General features: G+C 38.8%; 1 long non-coding RNA gene across 1 annotated transcript; it reads left to right on the top strand.

Moving 5' to 3' along the window:
- The first annotated feature begins 1,075 nt into the window (after positions 1-1,075).
- Positions 1,076-3,498, top strand: LOC112567109. The gene is made up of 3 exons (XR_003099746.1): positions 1,076-1,256; positions 1,548-1,650; positions 3,050-3,498. It is a non-coding gene; the product is annotated as an uncharacterized LOC112567109 (long non-coding RNA).
- The last annotated feature ends 1,172 nt before the right edge of the window (positions 3,499-4,670 follow it).

The following is a 4,670-nucleotide window of genomic DNA, read 5'->3' as shown; positions in this document are numbered from 1 at the left end:
ATTGCAGGAGAACCACACGTGCAATACTCACACGTCGATCACACAGTTCACTACACGACTCACGTAGAGACAAGGGAGCAGATTTTACTAATGTACTGCAGTACTACCTGACATTATTTGATTCCTCGTGCCATCATGATGAAACTTAAAAAATGTGTTGTATCGATAAAACAAAAGGTCTTCATTTCCTTCCTGGCGTATGTAATTTTGATCAATTTAGTCCACCGAGCTGTAGATGATGCAGGACCTAATGTTCCATGAAAATTTAGGACCTACTGCATTAAAAAGTAATATATCTAACTCGATGTGAAATTGTCGGTGGGAAGTAACCCCGTGTTCAGAAGTTTGCAGACCATCGAGAACAATTTTCGACTTAGCATAAGGACAAGATTTTAAAAAATAGACTACATTATTTTTTTATCAAAAATATTTATAAACACAGAGAGCCCTAGCTGTATCGAGGCCTTGACGTCTCCGTAATAACCGCCTCTCTCTTATAAAAAGAATGGTGATACAAAGTTACCTGTAATCACATGTAAAGCTTTCAAAAGGTGATCTGCAGAATTTTTGTAGCCGTCTCTATCCCCCTCTATCTCTCTATTCATGTGTCTGTCTTCCTGCCTGCGGTAGTGGCTGATACCAGCAATTATCTCCTAACATCAAGATTCCAAGGGACACAACTGTGTCAATACTTTTCAAGCAGAAAGAAGGAGTGAAACCTTTGTCTGTACTCTTTGGTCTGGGCTCGAGACACTAACCCCACCTACCTCACGTCCTACACGTGGACTGTAGAGTAAGATAGTGTGACACACAACAGGTAGTATATGGCTGTCTAAAAGTCCCTGCCCCGTGTCCGTCTTGGGAACAAAATGTGTTTGTAAGGTATGATGAGACAGTCTCTGTACGTCGGACATTTGCCGTCACTTAAAATAGCGAAGGCTGACGTTTGTTTAATGAGTTGTGTAGGTCTCGTATTGTTTGTTGTTATGAATGGTGTCTTGTGTCTGACGTCTTGTGTGCGTCATTTGCTCCACGTCACTTGAAGCAGAAAAAGACGTCATATATAAGAGAAAAAAGAGGTTTTCTCCATGGACAAGTGAGCGGTGAAAAGCGGTCTTCGTCCGCCATCTTCTTTAAACCTCACACAGCGATATTCCTCTTAACTTGTGCTTCTTCGACGCAACACATCTCTTCATCCTCATCGTCATCTGCGCGGGTCGTCAAGCGGTGTGTGTGATACGTCCTGCGTATGCAAGGTAAGCATGTGTTCGTTTTATTACAGTCTGCTGTGGGAGCGATCATATTAAATACTTTGCACAGATCCTACAGAACGTATATAATAATAATAATTCTTATTGTAAGAGTAAGAGTAATACGCAGCACGGCTGACTTCAGTCTATTCTACAACATGTGTACATGGCTGTAAGGTCAAGTCCAGACAGTATGGTACAGACGTTTCCATGACTACATTTCTAACGAAGAACGACATTGGAGGGAGTGCGGTAGTCACGCTATGTAACAGGGCGCTGTGGGTTTCTCACTTACAGACGCGCTCACTAACAGCTTCGACAGACACTCCAACATAAAGGAATATCCGAGAGAAAACCACCGACTGTCGGCCCTGTAATGAGGTTTAACATCAAAAGAAAAGTATGTCGTAACCGTGTTTTGAAATCTCGACTCTCGATATTCACTATCGTAGTGACAAGAGGTTTAGCTGTTATGTCACAAACACTATTTCCGCAAAACCTTTACGGAAAATATGCCGCTTATGACAAGTTTGCTTTCTACCTTCACGTTTTCATATTAACAAATAGTAAAAGAAAAAGAAGTCTGGTGACAGGTGACTGGTACCACAAACGCCGCACGATAGTCAAAGGGACTAAGAGGCTGCAAAACGTCGATTCCAGAAACATCTTGCCGCCCGTTAAATGAGAATATAGCTAATGAGCTGCTGTCAGGTTTTATTGACTTTTCCAAAGTACTGCAAAATGACTGGATGAGACAATTTTTAATGTTCTTTCTAAAGTTCCTGGTCCTTGATTGATAGCAACTAAAAGTAAATAAATTTTTCTAAATATAAATAAATATTAACAAATATCAAATAAATAAATTACAAAAAGTAATAGTTATAAACAACTAATAAATAACTAGATATACAAACAATAAGTAAATAATTATGCAGAACAATTAAGATATATAAAAGTACGCACAAATAAAAAAATACAGTAAGCAAAATTGATCTTGTAATGCAATGAACTTTGTAAACGAAAGGAAAATGGATAGAGGAGCATAAAAAAGTATGTACAAATTGTTTTAGTATAAGATCATTTTTAAGACAGACAAAGGAAATCCCTATTTTAAAAAGGCTACTTTACTGGATTTTTAGGTTCTTTTGTCTAATGAAATGCTTATAATATAGCAAGAATTTTATTGAGAGTAATACAAGTATTTTATGTTTTCTTAAGTTACATTCCACTCAATAAATACACGAGATAAAAGTGGCGAAAGGTCTCCTCGCTCATTATCCTCCTCATCCAGCGGTAAATATTCTGTTATCTATTAAGATGTAAATTTCCGATAGAAAACAGTTTCTCACCCGGTGATTAATATTATTCAGAAAACAATTTATATCCAGTTCTCCTATCGTCTCAAGATCAGCTAAAGAAGTAGTAAAATTCTCTCGCTACCTGTGCAGTAAGAAATGTTTCGCCGTCGGTTTACACGAGTTCTTCAGGCATACTCTGCTGGTTTCTTCACATTTTCGGGTATCATCCATCGGCGTTTATCTCATGCATCCCGATTGTGGAAAATTAAACAATCCGTTGAAACAGTTTCATGCAGGAGAAGATCACACCTACCTAATAAGTTACTGAAAATTATTTGGTTTAGTTAATACGAGTAATGACAACCTTCGTGAACGTATCGTTACCCGGGTTAACGACTGTGACGACAGGGACTACACAAGATATTAACACAGAGATGGACACATACACGTTAATCACTATTGTGGTATGTGTCGCCCTTCCATCACTAGAATGTCTTCTAGGTATCCCAGCAAATGTCATCAACTGTCTGGTGTTCTGGAGTCAGGGTCTACGCGATCGGATGAACCTCTGTCTCTTCACACTGGCACTAGTAGACTGCGCCTACATGCTTGCAATCTTCACGATACTACCGTTATCTTATTTTATTGAGTGGACAAACGAGTGGATCTTCAGGAATTTCTATAAACAGGCGTTTACAGCTGTGGGAGGCATCACCTATTGCCTTCGATAACATCCTCCTTCATCACCATGGTGATCGCGGTGGAACGGTGTGTCTGTGTAATGTTTCCTCTTCGAGCTTCAACACTGATAAGCACGCACCATGGGCACACTGATTGCTTTGACTTCCCTCGGTCTTCAGCTTGGGTACGTCGTCTACCCCATGTCCTATTACGGTGATGTGATTATTTTTAATGGAAGGAGTAGTAGAATATTTTTACAGAGCCAGTTTTTTTACAACAATAAAATGTTTGTTATCATTTTTACAAACAATTTGTTGGGACTTGCATTTCCTACTGTCGTGTTTATAACTGTTACGGTGGCAACGGCTGTCACTGTCATTAAACTAAAAGGTGTGTACAGATGGCGCCAACAGTCGAGTTCTGTTGATAACAAAAGTTCCAGACGTGAGAGGGCGCTGACGGTGATGTTAGTCATAGTGGCCTGCGTCTACATCGTCACCATGCTGCCATATGTTGCTCGCGAAACATTTGTCTTGACTTTCAACTACACCAGTCAGTACATTTATCAAACTTATCTTTCTCTTTTCTTTACGGGATTTGTGAACGTACTTTCAGGAATCAATGGCTGTGCTCCGTGCTTTATATATTTCTGTCGTTCATCTCGTTATAGGAAACATTTCCAAAAGCTCTTCAAACATTCACGCCATGGTTAGAGACTGTCACAATACAGTAAATGTTGGCTATTCTGTGTTCGGTTCTTGTGTCTGGCAGGCTGTTCTTCCGTGCTTTGAACGTCTCACGTTTCCTATAAACTATTATTATTAAGCGAAACAACGCTTCCTCGGACACATCCACGCGTGTGACGACAAAAGTTGTCATTAATTGTCAGTCATAACCTGTAGTGTACAACTACATGAAGTACACATCACAGTATCATCAGGTAAGGTACGAAAAAAAGGCAACATCAAGTTTAAAGACCTAAACCAAATGTCTAGTAGCCAGTTTCATTACTAAACACATTGGCAGTATGGTTTACTAATCGTCTTACTCATCGTGCGTTTTTGACTTTTTAGACTTGGCCATGAGATTATTTTGAAATGTTTATCACAGTGTACTTTTGTGTGGAAGTAATGAGTAATTTATTGTTTATTAGAGAGAACACGTTTACGACAATGTATTGTTTATACGAGCTGAAAAATATTGGCAAACGGACTGTTAAATTGCGTATGTAAAGATGATACAGTATTAAACAGGTTTTACTTCAGTATATGGACAGTTTTTGCCATGATTACTGAATATCCAAATGTATTCATCATGTAGGTATTTTTGGAACTTACTGGTATTGGTGATATAATTTCGGGTTCTCTTTTTCCAAAAATGCAAAGAGCAAAAGCAAAAGAGATTAGTTGAAAAGAAATTAGTTGCACATTTCTCATTTAAG

The sequence above is a fragment of the Pomacea canaliculata genome, linkage group LG6, assembly GCF_003073045.1.
Source record: "Pomacea canaliculata isolate SZHN2017 linkage group LG6, ASM307304v1, whole genome shotgun sequence".
Classification (NCBI taxonomy): Eukaryota; Metazoa; Mollusca; class Gastropoda; order Architaenioglossa; family Ampullariidae; genus Pomacea; species Pomacea canaliculata.
Note: the sequence above shows the minus strand (reverse complement) of the source record. Positions and strands in the feature narration are given on the sequence as shown.